The sequence below is a fragment of the Trachemys scripta genome, chromosome 5, assembly GCF_013100865.1.
Source record: "Trachemys scripta elegans isolate TJP31775 chromosome 5, CAS_Tse_1.0, whole genome shotgun sequence".
Classification (NCBI taxonomy): Eukaryota; Metazoa; Chordata; order Testudines; family Emydidae; genus Trachemys; species Trachemys scripta.
This window is the reverse complement of record NC_048302.1, coordinates 28,036,845-28,055,820: the sequence shown is the minus strand read 5'-3', so window position 1 is coordinate 28,055,820 and position 18,976 is coordinate 28,036,845. Positions and strand designations below refer to the sequence as shown.

General features: G+C 44.1%; 1 protein-coding gene and 1 long non-coding RNA gene across 5 annotated transcripts in view; one reads left to right on the top strand and one right to left on the bottom strand.

Annotated features, from left to right (window-relative positions):
• The window catches only part of NFKB1 (nuclear factor kappa B subunit 1), a 79,426-nt gene extending 78,247 nt beyond the window's left edge, over nt 1-1,179 (bottom strand). For 2 of the 3 annotated variants that reach the window (XM_034771875.1, XM_034771874.1), the window contains exon 1: nt 857-1,176. The gene's annotated coding sequence lies outside the window, so the exon portion shown is untranslated. Of the gene's footprint in view, nt 1-856 lie in introns of all 3 variants that reach the window. The other variant, XM_034771877.1, reaches the window with a different exon arrangement.
• A 78-nt stretch (nt 1,180-1,257) lies between these two features.
• Nucleotides 1,258-18,774, top strand: LOC117878028. 2 transcript variants are annotated; one of them, XR_004645876.1, is made up of 5 exons: nt 1,258-1,363; nt 3,611-3,719; nt 4,665-4,812; nt 8,027-8,059; nt 18,682-18,768. It is a non-coding gene; the product is annotated as an uncharacterized LOC117878028 (long non-coding RNA). The 2 variants fall into 2 exon arrangements; XR_004645875.1 differs by lacking the exon at nt 8,027-8,059 and having other exon boundaries at nt 18,682-18,774.
• The last annotated feature ends 202 nt before the right edge of the window (nt 18,775-18,976 follow it).

Here is an 18,976-nt window from a genome sequence, read left to right as displayed (position 1 = left end):
TGAGAAACACAGCACACTTATGCTCTCATTTTGTAAACTCAGCTAGGGTTCAGTATGTTACATCACTGTACAGTGTCCCAAGCCATATGTGCCCCTAACAGGCAGCACCTGCTGGACACCTATTGCTTTGGACCTGCTCAGATTATTTTAATAAAAATTCCCCATTTTCTCTCCTTTGTTTTCTTTCAAAACTAATACGAATGAATCTGGATATACCCTGGAGAAATAGCTCTACGCCGTTTACTGTGTATCAGTCTTTTGGATGAGATCTTAAAAAATTATGTTCTGTCAGTTCCCTGTTGACGGCTATACAAGAGTTGGGTGTTATTGTTATTAAAGATCCCATGACAAGTGTCAGAAGAAGTGGGGTCTGCCTTGCTGTCCTTTGCCAAAATTCCCCTCTGTCTGACAGCACACGCTGTACTTCACACCCGCTACCACCCTCCCCCTAAAAGACAGCTGAACTTAATGGCACCAGGGAGACAAGAATAATGCCTGAGGAGCTTTCAGAAAGAAAGGTGATATTTAAATATAAAACATTATTCTCCTTCCCCCCTCCCCGCCAGTTTCTTTTACATTACAAATTCCGCCAGGCCAAAACCTGATGTACCAGCATCAATCCGGAGTTACTCCGCAGTGGCACCGGTTAAAAGGAGAGTAGCATTCGGCCAGTCCGTGCAGCAGCTAGCTGGTGTGAAGCTCATCCCCCTTCACACGCATGACGGACGAGCAGCCCAAACAGGAATGAGGAAGTGAAGCAGCTGGTGAAGGTGAATGTTTAAAAAGGCACCAGAGCAACCGCTCGGGCGGCTCCAGCCCAGGCGGACAAAGACCCGACATTGATTTATGTGCTCACCCTCAGGCGGGAGCGTACTCCGGCTCGGCCCCCTTCTCCTCCAGGCTGGCCGCACCCCGGTGCTTCGGCAGGGGGTGAGTCCGCTCGGGGCAGCAGCTCAGCCTTGCACTTCGCTTGCCGCCGGCTCCGCCTTTGCAGGAGTCAGCGCGGCGCCATGTAAACCAGGCTGAGAAGCGGAGCGGCCGGCGGGAGCAGCCGCCTAGTCCTCCTCCCCTGCAGCCGCAGCGCGGCGGGGATTTTCCCCCTTGTTTTGGAGAGCGGCCCGGGTGGCTCCGTCCCACAGACCTGTCAGCAGCAGCTGCCCTTTCGCAGCGAGTTACCTCCTCTGTCCCTCCCTCCCCTGCTGCCGCTGCTCTCACTTCCTTCCTGGCTGGAAATTCCCACTGACGTTTCGAGAGCGAGAGAGAAGCAGCGGCCGCCGCGGAAGGGTGGGGAGTTGCGCACGAGAGAGGCGCTCCAAAGGCTGAGCAGCTCCAGGGATGCCTGCGGGGGCAGAAGGTAGCGCAGGTTAGTGCTGCCATCCCTGGGCAGGGCCCTGCTCTGGAACCCGTTGTGGCAGATTCAAAAAACCATCAACCTTATTGTTTATTATTTACAGGATAATAGCAGCAGCCAGAGACCCTAATCAGGTCAGTGGCCCATTGTGCTGTACAGGGGACATACATTGGAGAGGGGCAGCCCCACCCCCGAAGAGCTCACACTATCCCTTAGCGAAATCCTCTCCCACCAAAGGGAGAAAAGGGACTGTCACACACACACAGCAAACCCTCTCCCACCCAGGGCTGGATTAATGCAGGGCCTGCAGCCCAGGGCCTCGGGCTAAGGGGGGTCCCAGGGGCCAGATGTGGCCCGCTGCTTCTTTTAATCTGTCCCGCGGCAAGTCTCCGCACCGCAGGCAAGACACCGGTCCCCAAGCCTCGGTGCTCCCCCGGACCTGGAGTTCGCAAGCACCGGCTTGCCAATGTACCCCTGCGGGCTGTAGGCGAGGGGCATTCAGGGAAACTCTGTGTGCTGCTCACAGCGTCGGGTCCACAGCTCCCATTGGCCAGGTACCGTGATCCATGAGAGCTGCGGGGGCAGCACCTGCATGCACAGGCAGCTTGCACTGTGCAGAGCGACCTGCCCCCTCTGCCTAGGGGCTGGACATGCCGGCCATGTCAGGGAGCAGAGCAGGCAGGGATCCTGCCTTAGCCCTGCTGCGCCACCAACCTGGTCGGCGCCTACACCCCAATCCCCTGCCTCAGCCCACTCCAAACCCCCAGGAGCCCCACAAAATCTAATAGCCCTGGGCCCACAGGAGAGTTAATCCGGCCCTGCGCAGCAAAAAAAAGGGGGACATACACACACACAAAAGGACTGTAACACACACATGCTCTCTGTGCTAGCAGGACCAGTGTTAGACTCGCTGGGGCCCAGGGCACAAAGTAAGGAGTGGGCCCCCAGCCTGAGCCCCACAGCCCATAACTTAGCTTCTTATGGCCCCCAGACAATTACTCTGCTTGATACCCCCTAATACCAGCCCAGGGTACAAGAGAGAAACTGTCCTTCCCCCACAACCCTCCTGCCGTAGAGAGGAAGAAGCTTGTAATAAATCCACATCGAACAAGATCTTTCTTGCACGGAAGCAGAAACTGCGCCGAGAGAAATCTTCCAGCCTAGAGGGAGATATTTGAATACATGAGCCTTGTCTACCCTGGTGACTTTACACAGAAAATTCCCACTGTTATTAACATGGGTTTTTCAGCACCAGTCTTTATATCCTTTCAGTTAAAAGCAGATGGTTTAAATCAACACAGTCCTGAAAACAGCCACTGGAACATAAGCAAAGCTCTTGAGGCATCCACCCTCCTTTTCTGTATGCTTGTGCAGCACCTAGCACAACAGGGCCCCAGGCTGGCTGTCCTATGTTAAATAATAAATAATACACCAAAGCTACCAAGGGAGGAGAATTGGACCCCAGGACTCTGTGGGAAGGAGCTCAATATAGATCTAAAATGTGGGAAGTGTTTCAGAGAGAGAGAGTGTGTCATTTGGAAGGAAAGGTGCCATGTCACAGATATGCTCAGAAGCAAGACTTGTGTGAACAAGTACTGGGAAAGTGGACAACCTGAAGTGGCTACAAAGTTAGAACAGACAATGTGGAATGATTTTAAAGGGACGCTGTTAATGGGTTTAGGACCTGACATTTAGGTTCCAAATTAAATCCTCTGCACCGTCCCTAGATCTAATCTTTACAAAAAAAACCCCACAATTTTAATTCTGTTAAGACCCCATCTTCCATCATTGAAGTCAATGGAAGTTTTGTAATTATCTTTCAAGGGAAGCAGTATCATGCCCTAAGGGATCCTCCGCATGGCAGTAAGGCTCTGGGGAGGTAGATCACTGTGAAGGACCAGGGCCTTAGACTGTAAGCACTTTGGGGAAGGGTGTTGTGTACTCCACATTCTATAAAGCACTGAACACATTTTAAATACTCAACAAATAGTGAATGAATAAATACATTTAAAAATACTGATGGAGTCTTCAGCAAGAGAGAATTTAGGTTGCTGAAAATTCAATTTTCCTCAAATGACATCATGGATGCTCTAATTTTCACCAGCAGATAATGGCTACTATGAGGCTGTTAGGCCAGTCAAGGATTGTGGGAGCAGTTGGGCCGTGCCTCCTTATCCTAGATCCCCCTGTCCCATAGCTAGCTCAACACCCCCTGAAAAGGCGTGTTGGAGGAACACTTAGTTCTTTGGTTTGGGCCAGGCTTCCCGCCCTTTTGCACTGGCAGAGGTTTGCACAGAAGGACCTTATTGAGGCCAACGGATCTTGTCCATGGATTTCTCCTCTACGAAAGACCAGAGAATTCTACTGTGTAAGTGTTTTAGGCATATTATTCAATACTTCGTAGCATATTCATTCAGCTATCCTTTGCATAGTAGTAAACTAGCTATGTTTATATTTTAATCAGCTATGCTTTCTTTCTTCTATTTCTGAATAGCATTAGTAAAATCTGATTTTTGTATATGTTACTGGAATTGGAGGTAAATTTGGGATGTTGGAGAGAATGAAAAAAATTCTTACCTCAGTGAAAGCAGACTCAGGACTGAGTACTCAAAGCAAGCACATTTCAATTCCCCTCAAGATTGCCAGCTTCTTTGCAGCACTGAGGCCAGACAGGATACTGAGGAGAGCGTAGCGATCTTGTGGAGTCGTACATTTGGCTAGTGGTACAATGTACATGGTCAGTCTGGAGGCTTGTGCAGAGCAAAGTGAGCAAAAACTGAAGTAGGAAAAAAAAATGAGTAAAATTGTGAGCATAGTTGCCAGATTTGGTTGGACATATTCTTGGAGGTTTCATCACAGGACAATATTTAATTAAAGATTAATCTTTAATTCCTGGGCACTCCATGATAATCCTGGAGGGGTTGGCAACCCTAGTGGTGGATAGAAATGTACGTGGAGAGGGGGATGGAGTTCTGTAGAAGATTGAGTGTGAAGGCTAAGGACTGGTTATCCCCTCCCTTTAACTTTGTGCAGCCATTTACATCTGGGTGTAGTGGGTGTAACACATGACCATTTTCATTTGGAAGTAAGTGCTTTACACAGTTGCAAATAGCTACATATGGTGTAAGGCAGTGAAGAATCAGGTCCTAGTTTGTTGGTTGGTTGGTTGTTTTTTCCCCGCAAAACATGATGCCAAGGCAAATGGGAGCCAGTGAATGAATTTGAATACGATAGTAGCATGTAGAGTGGTAAGAGAATAGTGGAAAAAGGAAACTATTTTTAGCAGCCGTCTTTTTGTTCTGTGCTTGTACAGCTGCTGGTACACTTGGAGCCTGATCACCTATCCCTGATGTTATGATAATACAAATAATAAGAATGATAGCAACAGCTTTTTGGATGGACTGAAAAGGAGCAAGAAAAGCAGTAGATGGACCAGAGAGGAGGCGGTTTCAATACTGAAGGTAAGAGATGACCAATATATGGATGAGAGTTGTAATGGAGCAGAAACTATGGATTTTAAAGAGGTTATAAAGAGATGGCAGCCTGCGTGTGGTGTGAAAGAAAGAGGAGCCAAATATGATTGAAGTAGTGAGTCTAGCTGAGGGACAGAACAAGTGATGGAGAGGGAAGGACTTGGTGAAAACAGGTGAGATGAGCAAAAAAGAAAATAAGAGCATCCTGACACACCCACAAAAATCCTCATGGAACTTTAACTATAGCATTGCTGGCAATCTGTGCTAAACTGAACAATTCAAAGAGCAGTGTGAAAGAGCCCACATTGTTTTACGCAATGGCTGACTTTTTCTGATGATGCACAGGAGAAAGAGAGGTAACTGGTTTGGCAGGTCATGTTTGTTTTTCTTGCTATAATGGGGTGAGATTCTGGTGGAGGTGAAACTAATTTCAGTGCTGTGTATTGTAATTTCTATCATTTCTATTGCTGGGTCCTAAGATTTTTTTTTAAATGCTGATGGATATGATGATATATTCACAAGTCTCCCACTCACCCTGCAAATTAAAAAAAGGTCCACCGTAAATAATGTTACATTGCACAGATGTACAGTACATGTATTCATTCTTGTGGCAGATTTAACTAGAACTCTGTGAGGGAGCTCCAATTGACTGACTTCCGATGGGGCTCAACAAATGTGCCATGCAAATGATAGGGACTATTGAGAAGAAACAGCCTGGGCTGCTTTCACTTTACAATCCAGCCCTGGATATTCCTCCATATAATAATATAATGTACAGTATGATCTCAAAGTGTACAGTAGCACATTCCCTCAGTACACAATTGTTTTATACTTAGAAAAGTGTAACAATGGAAAAACAGTATATGTAAAATAGGGTGAATGCCTACAAGCAAATGCCTTATCAACAGCTTCTGCTTAAGGTAAGTAGTGTCACAACAAGCTTGGGAATAAATATAGTTCTACTCTATTCTTTAGAAGCTAGGGTTAGTCCAGACTGTGATTCATTTTTTGCTGTTGATCAATTTACTATCTAATCCCACAACCACTGAAATCAAAGGGATTTTTTGTAATTGACTTCATTGAGAGCAGGTTTTTGCCAGTCCACTAGCCTGCTACACCCACTCCCCTCAGTACTTCACCTGATTGGATCATGATTAGTAATGCACCATGTTCAGCAGACCTACTAGCGTAGCTGAAGGCTACTGTCTCTCAACCCTCATTTGCACCTTTGCAAGCTACAGCCCATCCTGAGCAGCCCACTTTTCATCTTTGTCTGACTCAAACCATTAAAAGCTGAACAAGAATGATTCTGTAGTCTAGTGGGTAGGGCACTCACCTGGGAGGAGACACCCAGGGTCCAGTCCTCATGTTCCAATCTCTCTCTAATTATGTATCCACAGTGGAACAGCTTCCAACAGGAGACACTGAAGGAGCCCCACATCAGAATATTCCATAGCTCAGGCACTCTTCTGAGAGGTGGAAGACCCCTATTCAAATCCTTTCTTGAACTTGGGTCTCCCACCTTCCAGGCGAGAACTCTAAACCCTGGGATAAAAGTTATAAAGGTGGGAAGCAGCAGAAGTAACACCACCTCCTCCTCCTGGTTTTAGTGGAGTGAGGCAGGCACCTAACTCATTCCTGCAAGAAACAACTTAAGCACCTAAACCACCTGACTGCCAGAAAGGGGTTCCCATTCATGGATCGCTAGCAGAAATAGGCTAGCAGCCTGGATTTAGGCACCTCTCTCTGTAAGGGGGGCACTCCTCTCATCAGGATATCCCATAAGTTAACTTGTATGTCTCCCAGCCTAGCATGCTAGCTTTTGTGGGTTGCATTCCCACAAAATGCCTCCCCCCACATTCATTCTATAGGGAGCCTAGGAGTGAAACTCAGGCTTCGTGGCTCACTATTACTGTAATTTTTCTAGACACCTAGATCCCTTTGTGGGTCCAGGCCTAGGTGACCTGCTGTGACGAAGTGGGAATGTTCTTAATGTTTTCTCTGAATACTGTATGAGTGCCTCAGTTTCCCCTATACATTTCTTAAGTATCTAGGTGGTGGGATAAGGGTGTGTGATTTTTGCAGAGCCCTAGAGGGCTGTTTGATGCTTTCTGCACAGAGAATGGTCGATGTATAGAATCATAGAACCATGGGGTTCAAAGGGACCACAAGGGTCATCTAGTTTAACCCCCTGCCAAGATGCAGAAGGCAGCCACAAGGTAGTGTTTAAGGTCACTGCCTATTGGTGAAGGTGCACTGGTAGCTGGGATTGGTGGAGCTTTTTTGTTTTGTTTTTTCTTCTCAGTTTTTGCATTTCCTTCTTCCCTGGTGAGAATGAAAAGTTGATTTTAGCAATAAGAAAAACAATTGTTTTAATTCTGTGCACCTTTACAACTATTAAGACATCATCACAATTTTTAGCAGTTGGCTGCCCCCAAAGACACTCCCCAATTTTTAGATTTCACAGTCAGGGCTCACTTCTGCTTCTACTCAGATTAGCAGCAAACTTCTGTTAATTTAAATAGGCATAGGACTGAGCATTGGAAGAAAAATCTTGCTGCCATTTCTGCACCTTATGAGTAATCTGGGACAGTGGATTTCATGTGGCTCTAAAACAAAGTGCGGGCAGGATTTGGGAAAATTCACGGGGATATGTTCCCTGCACCACCCTTAACTTTGCAACCTGGAGGGGATCCTATGCATGCAGGAGGGAAAAAGGAGGGGTCAGGACAGGATTAGAGAAGCTTGCACAAGTTTTTTAGTGCTACCACTGATGAGTGGGCAATGCACAGGGGCTGTGGGAATTGCTGTAGCCAAGGAGCCAAAGTAGCAATATTGCCAAGCCTAAAGTTTTAAAAGATGATGAGTCAGACCCACCAAAAGTATGAGGTCAGCTTTAAAAATCCATGAGATTTAACAAACTGAGTTCTCTTCATTTGCTTTCTGGTTTTGGAGCCTTTAGGGTCCACTCAAGTCACATTTTCAAGGCTTTCCTGGCAAGCATGCGGGTTTTTGTTTTTTAATGGAAGCTGGGATTCTCAACTAATTACATGATTCTAGAAGTATTAAGGTTGCAAAGTCAAGCACTCAAAAGTTAGAAAATGCCAGAATTCAGGTTGCCAATGTAACCTTATTGTAACCTCTTGTACATGTGCAATATAATACAGACTAATTACATGATCATATCCTACTTTTTCTACAGGACCCCTGCCTCATTCCATGCACAGGAATGATGGTAAGCAGCTATTCAATATTTTATTTTCTCCTTGCTGTGCAGTGTATGGCTCCAGACCTTATTTACTGCACACTATTCAAACTCTACTGTGAAGAGAGAATTATTAAACTTCCTCATGGGCTTTTTTCTGGAGCTCAGCAATATATCAGAGGGCTTCGCAGATACTACTTAATTTTATTTTCCAAGCACAGCAGTTCACGATTACAGATGGTGAACTGAGGCACACAGAGAGTAAGGTCAAATGTTTCCACTAATTTTAGGTCCCCAATTTGAGATGCCTAGAATCTAAATGTTCAGAGTGTATATTATATTGCACTCTCTGTTTAAAGCACAGCTCCCATCGAGTTCAGTTGCAGCTGTGAGCATTCAGCACTTCTGCAAATCAGACCACAGGCACTCAAGTTAGGCACCCAGAAAAATGAGGAACACACAATTAATGGCCACCTGTAAAATGTTGGATTTGAGTAACTTGCCTAGGAATACACAAGAACGCTGTGGGAGAGGCAGGAATAGAATCTTATTCTCTAGGGCAGCATTGAACTGACTTACCCATGAGACCATCCTTTCTCTTCCTACAATCCTCAGCCTCTTCCCTTCCACCTTCAAAGGTGGCCATCCATCACTCCAGGAGGAGGAGGTTGGATTGGGGACGGTTCTGCAACTCTGGTGCCTATTTCGAACCTTTTGTTCACTCACATCTCCAGTTCCTCTGGGCATAATCTACTGACTTCTTGGATGTCAGCGAGGCGGAATGGGTGTTGTCCAGGCTTCTCTGCTCAGAGTCCCTATCTAGAGCCCTCATTCTTTAACTCTTACCTCATTCCCACTCCTGTTTTTTCGTTTGTTGTCCCCAGAAGTCATTTATAGCCTGGGCTCAGTGGTTCCTCCTCCTTAGCTGACGGGGGCAGAGGGGCTTTAGTTATGGGTAGGCCTAGAACCTCTGACCCAGTGGTGCAAATAGTACCTAACTCCTGCAACAATGAAAACAGGGGTCCTACATCCAACAGCCTCCTTCACTACCTAAATCCAGTTCATCCCAGAGCAGACCCAGCCTATTTTTACCTGAGCTGTATCTCAGAAAGAGACAAACTGTTGTGTCTGAAATTAAAAAAAACCAAACCAGCCTGAGGTAGATAGCATGTAAGGTTTCAGCTCAAGTGGTTAAAGTCTGTAAAAGTTATAAGCAAATGAAAACAAGGTCTTACAGTAGGAGGCATCATGAACTTCAACAATAATCAGTGTTAACAGCCTGCCATGGGATCCTTCTCAAGCTACCTTGTGAGCAGTGCTGCCTAGGCCATTTACGGGGGTTTCCTAGTGACAAATATACACAGTCAGGTTTTTTTTCACCATGTGTACCTTTAATCCTCAGTTTCCAAACATGACAGGACATAGCACAGGGATACTAGTTTCTTTCACTCAGCCTCTGAGATTTCTCTTTTACTTCCTGTTCCTCCCAATTATATATCCTCCCCATTATTAAGCCAATTACTTCATTAGCCCAACCGTTACCACCAAGCATTAGTAAGCACCAGTAACAATTAAGCCTGCAGCATTCTCTGTGCTACAGCAACCTCAGGGACCTGGGTGCTACAACTAGCACTTAGTCACTCAGCCCCACCAATTTATAAGGTTTTGTAAAGGGATCATTTAGTGCAACAAATACAAGTCTACTCACAAACTGCAGGCTGGGAACTGGCTGCTTTATTTAATTGCATCACAATAGATTTTGTGGGGTGGAGAGAGGACTCCCACTGACTAAACTGGAAGTAAGGGAAGGTCGAAGCATGGCTCTGTCCCATAATGCTGGGGTTTGGGGGGAAAGAGGGTAACACAGTTAACCCCATGATGACCACTTTATCTTGTGGCTGACACATAGGACTCCAAATGTGGAAATCTGGGTTCTGTTCCCAGCTCTGACACAGACTTCCTGTGTAACCTCAAGGAAATGACTTATCTGCCTGAGTTTCCCATCTATAAAATGGTAATATTTACCCTCTGTGAGGCTTATTTAATGCTTGTAAAATGCTTTGAGATCCTTGGAGATAACTTGCTATGTAATTATAAAGTATTATTTATTAACCACTCAGAATACTAGCTAGAATCTGGATCCTGGAAATAAGGATCAGACTATTTTCACGTTGTCCCACCCTTGACAGCATCATTAGTATACAGGGAATGAGCAATATGGAACACTAGTATGTAGAGAAGATGGAATTATTACTTACTAATAATTGTGCCTGTCACAATCATCTTCCCCCATCCTACAACAGAGTTCTCTTACTCTGAACGCTTATAACTCCACCTGCTGGCAAGCAGGAGGCATATAAAGATTTTAAATCATTCCTACAACATAAGAAACTGCGTAACCCATTCATAAATAGGTGAACAACATCCTAAAGAGTCCAACAAATGCCAGAAAGGTGATGGGGCAGAAGCTGGGGCAAGAGGAAAGAATTTCAACTACCAGGAAGTGGTTTCGCCTTGTAATCTCTCTCTCCTTTCCTCCCATCCTATGACAGACAGTCTCTCACAACTGCTGTATAAGAGGAGCAGCCAGGGCCTGTGTTCTTAATGTGGCTTGTAACCTTTTTTTTCCTTTCTAGCCTGCATGCAGATAAGCAAGCCCAGCAAGCCGCAAAGCTTCCATTTCTCCAAAACTCTTATCATCTTGCTCCTATGCTGACATACAAAAAACAAAATGATCTTTTGGCTGCTTGAAATACATATGGCATGAGGTGTTAAAACTGAACTGCTACCATCACCAAGAGGTCTGCCAGTTTGGAGGCAAAAACCCAAACAGATGAAGCCCCTTGCATTCAAAAGTCTAGTCTTGAAACACTGTTTTCACTCAGGAGCTCCATACAAGTCTCAAAGAAGCCTGAAATCAGAATAGGCCGGGCCATGGCTATGACTCATTCTTTACTTTGTGTCAAAATTTTCTGTGACAAAACAACCTTGGGTGAAAAATAGAGTTTCTTATAAATGGAGCAAGGCATTCCTGGCTATAGGCTAGAAAGAAGATGTTCAGCTTATGAACAATGCATGTTGAAACAGATGCTTAGCAAGAGAATAAACCTGGAAGCTGGACTGCTGGGACATAAAACACAGACATCGTTCATCACCCTGACCTAGATAAATAAATCACTCCCGTGCATACCAGGTTTCTTCCAATAGCATCTGAAACTGTCATTATATCTAAGGCAATTTTCTAGTCCCTTGAAGTTGCCAAAATTTAAGTATTTTTAGCATCTTCACTGTATGTTAAACAGAAAGCTCTCTCTATAGTCATTTATGTTCCTCTCTGCCCACATGAAATGCAGACATAATTATTTGCTGTGACAAAATAGTCTAATGTCATGAAATAAGCAGACCATTGGAAATTGGGACATTCTCATTTCCAGGTGTAGAGAATGGTCCAGATACATTTTTCATGGAAATACAGTATATGCTGACATTACGGAGATTGCATCAGTACAACTCAGGCAGAATATGACTCATGCCTTTAATAAACTAGATAAGAACTTTAAGAATAGAGGCTCAAATCAGCAAAACCATGAAGCACATGCTTCAGTGCTTTGCTGATTTACTATTCTATCACCTTGCCTTTTGACAGGCACACCTGCTTTTTAACAGATGTATCTAGATTTGGTGTATTTGACATTAAGACATACAAGTGTCTATATAAAGAGTTACCTTCTTACCTATTTTCTCTATGCATATATTCAGTAATGCTTAACATTAGCAACAAAAATATCAGGCGCTCTGATGGCTTATTTACTCCTGCTTCAGAGCCAATACAGTTTTAAGGACCTGAGCCAGATTCTTTCTACATCATGTAAAATCAACAGAATTCTTGACTAAGTTCTTCTTGCAGGTCATGTTGTGGAAACTAAAGCTTACATTTGTTTTAAGTTTCAAATTATTTCAAATAATTTCCTTGGAACCTTGTTTTGAGAGGAACAAGATTGCACTGAAACAAATAAAATAAAATATATGAGAGGCTGGTGCTAACAGAGAATTTGGTCTAATCATAACAGTCAAATGAAAATTCCATCCATTGCTACATAAAGGTTCAGCACCTTGGAAGAAATGGATAGATGAAAGATGAACAGCATACATCTTTCTAGCTTTCAAGGGAACTGAGGCTTTGAAGCAAGAATTTGGCCTCCAAAAATTCCAAATTTGGCAATACCAACAAAATAAACATTTATTAGTCAAACAGTTTTGTACCATTGCAACAGCAGCTCTGAAATCTCCAGACTTGCTAAAATATGCATGAAAAATTGAGCAGCATGCCAGACCTGCTTCATCAATATAAACTTGTTTAATGAAGGCCACCAGAAAAAAATACCACGATGCTTCAGAGTGAAGAATTATCAGGATTTGTCTTGATCACACAACAATGGAACAAAATTTGACATAAAATAAGAAAAGCTCCAGTAGCCTTCTATCTAATCCATCACCTGCATTAGACTCCAACCCAGATATCCAAAACAAGCACGAAGTGTATAGGAAACTGTGGAGTGGCCTCTGCTTATCACCTACATTGAGTATGCAGCTTGCAAAATTTAGGTACTTTTGGAAACAGAGAGACACTTAAGACGTTATATTAGACTTTTCTTTTGTTGTTTATTATTGGAGCTATGTTACAGTCCCCTGGTTGAGTCACCCGTCTACTTTATGGTACCCAACCTTTGGATTCCACAGGCTTCCATGTCTGTTAAGTCTGGGCAGCTTCCAGACACCGTCTCTACCTCTGGCCTCTTACACATAATGCCAGGGTGGAGACTCCCTGTCTGGCACACCCTCAAGTCTCCCTAGTAGCTAATGCAGACTCTCCCTAGAGATCTGTCATATGGGCATTATGGTGTACAGTATAGTTTAACTCTTTAGGGACCACGTGACAGTTAAAGCAAGGCGTACACAGGCTTTGCAAACAAATGTCTTACACACACATGATGTCATAAGAGATTTACAGGGCTATAGAAAAATAACAGACATTTTGAACACAATTCCCTCCCTCAGAGTCCTCACCACTGTTTGGGGTCTTTGCAGTTTGGTCAGTGTCGGTCAGGCGTCCAGTTCCCTCTAGCCCTCCACTGCTCCTGCTCAGTCTTCTGGTTCTGGTGATTATTGTCAGAGAGACTGTTTTTAAAATCAGTATCTGGCCCTTCTTCCTGTTTCTCTTCTCACTCCAAGTTTTCCATTCTCCCCACCCTCAAGTATGGTTGCTGTCAGACAGTCTTTAAAAGTCATGGTCAGTCTGTCATCTCCATGGAACTGCTCAGCCTGTTGTGCCCATGGTACCATCTGGGTAAAGCTATTCAATTGTTGAAGCCCCTTGATAGCCCTGGTGAGGAGTCACAGACTTCTGTCTTCTGCCATAGAAGGGAAGTTTTAATCCACACTGTAATCAAACAAAATTAATAAAATCAAATGGCATTCATAAGTGTACACAGACAGATATCCTAAACTGTCCAATTAGATCAGAGTTGAATCATGTGACTACATTTTTCCCCCTCACAAAGATGGGTTTTTCCAACAAACTGCCATTACCAGTAAACAAACTTGTAGTGAAGTGACAGTCTAGGTTGTCAGTGGGCAGTGAAACTGGGTGAGAGCAGAGCCCTAATTGCTTAAACCATGGTAGCACCTAATGTATTATGGGTCAGATTCTGCTCCCTACCCCAACTTTTGCTGACTAGCACCTACTCTGCAAAGAGCCCCATTTATTTTAACAGAACTACTCATGATGGAGTGTGGCATTACTGTTAAGCATTACATAGTTAGCATTAATAACAATAAAATTATTAATACAAAAAATTCAAAGTACATTCACAGATTTTAATTTCAGAAGGGACCACCATAAGCAGCCAGTCTGACCTCCTGTGTAACATAGGCCATAGAATTTCATCCAGCAAAGTAGGTGTCATCCATGCATTTAGAACAGCCCATTATGATTACTGTCTTGCTTTTCCTCCTGCCTTAATTCCAGCCTGGTTTTAGCAGCCAAAAATTTCATGAAACCCTGGAGATTACTGAGACATATCATTTGAAAGTTGGAACTACAAGGTATATGTAGCATTGGCCTCAAATCTAACAGTTTCCAAGAAAGCAACCACCAAAGTCAGATCAGAAACATAGTGGGAGGAAAATGCAAAGATGATAATCAGAATTATGTGTTTTTAAGTTCTGACACCTTATGAAACAGTAGGGCTAGAAAATATGATACTGCAGTGATGAGCACCATAGAAAATCTAATGAGGGAATTAATAAGTCTGTCTTCAGAGCAGGGTTTGAATTGTGTGCAGTAAATAAGACATGGTGTATCATTGAAAAATGAGGATAAAACAAAAATTGAATAACTGTTCATTCACGGATCACCATTCATCTGGTGCACTGAATGAGGCAGGATCCTGTGGAAAAAATACTGTAGAATCATAGAATTATAGAATCATAGAATAAGAGACCTCAGGAGGTCATCTAGTCCAATCCCCTGCTCAAAGCAGGACCAACACCAACTAAATCATCCCAGCCAAGGCTTTGTCAGGCCGGGCCTTAAAAACCTCTAAGGATGGAGATTCCACCACCTCCCTCGGTAACCCATTCCAGTGCTTCACCACCCTCCTAGTGAAATAGTGTTTCCTAATATCCAACCTAGACCTCCCGCACTGCAACTTGAGACCATTGCTCCTTATTCTGTCATCTCCCACCACTGAGAACAGCCGAGCTCCATCCTCTTTGGAACCACCCCTTCAGGTAGTTGAAGGCTGCTATCAAATTGCCCCCCTCCCCCCTTTTCTTCTGCAGACTAAATAAGCCCAGTTCCCTCAGCCTCTCCTCGTAAGTCATGGGCTCCAGCCCCCTAATCATTTTCGTTGCCCTCCACTGGACTCTCTCTAATTTGTTCACATCCCTTCTGTGGGTGGGGGGTGGGGGGACCAAAACTAGATGCAATACTCCAGGTGTGGCCTCACCAGTGCCGAATAGAGGGGAATAATCACTTCCCTCGATCTTCTGGCAATGCTCCTACTAATACAGCCCAATATGCGTTGGCCTTCTTGGCAAAGAGGGCACACTGCTGACTCATATCCAGCTTCTCATCCACTGTAATCCATCCCCAGGTCCTTTTCTGCAGAATTGCTTCTTAGCCAGACTGTCCCCAGTCTGTAGCAGTGCCTGGGATTCTTCCTTCCTAAGTGCAGGACTCTGCACTAGTCCGTGTTGAACCTCATCAGATTTCTTTTGGCCTAATCCTCCAATTTGTCTAGGTCACTCTGAACCCTATCCCTACCCTCCAGCATATCTACTTCTCCCCGCAGCTTAGTATCATCTGCGAACTTGCTGAGGATGCAATTAATTCCATCATCCAGATAATTAATAAAGATGTTGAACAAAACCAGCCCCAGGACCAACTCCTGGAGCACTCCACTTGATACCGGCTGCCAACTAGACATCAAGCCATTGATCACTACCCATTGAGCCCGACATTCTAGCCTTCTATCCACCAACTAGTCCATACATCCAATCCATACTTTTTTAACTTGCTGGCAAGAATACTGTGGGAGACCATATCAAAAGCTTTGCTAAAGTCAAGAAGGCAATTAGGTTGGTCAGGAATGACTTGCCCTTGGTGAATCCATGTTGACTGTTCCGGATCACCTTCCTTTCCTTCAAGTGCTTCAAAATGGATTCCTTGAGCTCCATGATTTTGCCAGGGACTGAAGTGAGGCTGACCGGTCTGTAGTTGCCCCGGTTCTCTTTCTTCCCTTTTTAAAATATGGGCACTATATTTGCCTTTTTCCAATTGTGTGGGACTTCCCCCGATCGCCATGAATTTTCAGAGATAATAGCCAATGGCTCTGCAATCACATCAGCCAACTCCCTCAGCACCCTTGGATGCATTAGATCTGGACCCATGGACTTGTGCACGTCCAGCTTTTCTAAATAGTCCTTAACCTGTTCTTTCACCACTGAGGGCTGCTCACCTCCTCCCCATACTGTGCTGCCCGGTGCAGCAGTTTGGGAGCTGACCTGGTCTGTGAAGACCGAGGCAAAAAAAGCATTGAGTACTTCAGCTTTTTCCACATCATCTGTCACTATGTTGCCTCCCCCATTCAGTAAGGGTCCCACACTTTCCCTGACCACCTTGTTGCTAACATACCTTGTCAAGGCTGCTTCCCCACTCTGAACTTTAGGGTACAAATGTGGGGGCCTGCATGAAAACTTCTAAGCTTAACTACCAGCTTAGATCTGGTCTGCTGCCACCATTCCCAAGTGGATTCCCTTCCCTGGGAAGCCTTGAGAAATTCTTCACCAATTCCCTGGTGAATACAGATCCAAACCCCTTGGATCTTAAAACAAGGAGAAAGTAACCATTCCCCTCCTTCCTTCCACCAACTCCTGGTGGATCAAGATCCAAACCCCTTGGATCTAAAAACAAGATAAACACTCTAGTAAAAGGTACATTTACAAGTTGAGAAAACAAAGATTAAAAACTAACACGCCTTGCCTGGCTGTTTACTTACAAGTTTGAAATATGAGAGACTTGTTCAGAAAGATTTGGAGAACCTGGATTGATGTCTGGTCCCTCTCAGTCCCAAGAGCGAACGAACTCCCAAACAAAGAGCACAAACAAAAGCCTTCCTCCCCCCGCCCCCAAGATTTGAAAGTATTTTGTCCCCTTATTGGTCCTTTGGGTCAGATGCCAGCCAGGTTACCTGAGCTTCTTAACCCTTTACAGGTAAAAGGATTTTGGAGTCTCTGGCCAGGAGGGATTTTATAGTACTGTACACAGGACAGCTGTTACCCTTCCCTTTATAGTTATGACATACCTGTAGAAACCCTTCTTGTTACCCTTGCTAGCTGCAACTCCAATTGTGCTTTCGCCTTCCTGATTACACCTCTGCATGCTCTAGCAATATTTTTATACTCCTCCCTAGTCATCTGTCCAAATTTCCACTTCTTGTAAGCTTCCTTTTTAAGTTTAAGCCCACCGAAGATTTCACTGTTAAGCCAAGCTGGTCGCTTGCCATATTTGCTCTTCTTTCTGCACTTTGGGATGGTTTGTTCCTGTGCCCTCAATACGGCTTCTTTAAAATACAGCCAGCTCTCCTGGACTCCTTGCCCCCTCATATTAGCGTCCCAGGGGATCCTGCCCATCAGTTCCCTAAGGGAGTCAAAGTCTGCTTTTCTGAAGTCCAGGGTCCACATTTTGCTACTCTCCTTTCTTCCTTTTGTCAGGATCCTAAACTCAACCATCTCATGGTCACATGGTATGTGAATATGTAATTAAAGACTAATATAATACAGATGCATAAGGGGCTTGAATTAAGGTTGTACAGGCAACCTTAATTCTGGCATTTCCTAACTTTGGAGTGCTTGACTTTGCAAACTTAATGTTCTTTTAATGTATTTGTGCATATGCGTGTGTAATTGAATATATAATTTAACACCTCATCTTTATTTATTTAAAATGCCTATCTAATCTGCTAGCATCTATACAAATTTTTAAAAACACAATGTAAGGATAAATATCCTCAAAACAAAGGACTGCGCCACCCATCCGGCTTCACAGCAAAGTCAGCTAAATAACACAATAAGCCCTTATAACTGGATATTCCACCATAAATAATACCCCGTGATGAACCACAGCAACTCCCTCAATCCTGAGTGAATAGATGAGCTTTGAAGCTGCCCTAAAGGGTGACAAGTCCACACTTTGTCAGTTCAAGGGGGAATCTAGTTCCTGAGGTGAAGATCCACGATGGAAAATATTTTCGTTTCCAGCCTTGTTGTCCTATCAGCACAAAAAAAATGTTACTCTTTTTTCTTAGTTCTAACTATCCTTGCCTCCTCCTCTTATTCATGGAATGAAAGATTAGCTATGCTAGGAGTATAATAACCATCGCATGAGCTTGCACAATCATTTTCTGTCTTGCCTCTTAACTGCAAAACTACTGCCATCTAGTGTTTAATTGCATAAATATCCAACTCCAAGAAATACTAGCATGCAGGTAGTAGTAGTAGTAGTAGTATAGTTGATCTTAATCTGCTGGCTGTCAACTCATTACATGTTATTACTGACAAGTTCCACAGTACACTTAGGATCCTGCCTGAAATAGGAGATGCACCTCTCTTTGGAGAAGGAAGAAATTGACAGAGACATATCTAGTCAGCTCTTATTGCCCAAGCATTAGTGCTACTTACTATGGTGATGGATGTCTTACAGTATAAATATCTAAGATACACAGAGTCCCTAATAAACTCCTATTCCCTCCTCCCCACATTATGCAAAGAATTGCATTAATGTAATATTATGGCAGATATCAGAAATACACAAAATTCAGAATTATGGGTCTCACAGCAATCATAACATGGCCACACTGCTCATTAGTGCCCAGATTGTGAGATGCCCTTACTGAGCCAGGCAGGGGTGTTCCAGGAGATGCCACCCATGGAGCAGGATGCTAAAAAGGGGGCAAGAGGGGTGAGCAAGAGGTGAGGGCTAATCTAATAGATTAGATAAAATAGAAATCTTCCAGCTGTGAGTAGTGAAGGCAATAGTCTCAGCTGAATGCCTTACTGATGCCTTTTTTCCCTTCTGTGCCTTCTGTCAGTTGGCGTCATGTGTCCATGGAGCCTACCCTCACCCCACGTCATTGGACCACATTATTTTTGGGAAGCCACCAGGTAACAATTCAAAGGAAAAGTTGGGATATAATAGGCCCCAAGCATGTAACCAAAAAGAATGAGCTCACGAGAAAGAAAGGTTGTGTTAAACTTGTAGTGACCTGTCAAAATACCAGTGTTATCTTATTTAAGGTTTGGGCTGAAGTAATAGAAATAAAACACAGTTAACTGGGTACCAGATGCAATAAATAATTGGCCATACAAGAAACTGCTTCATCTGAC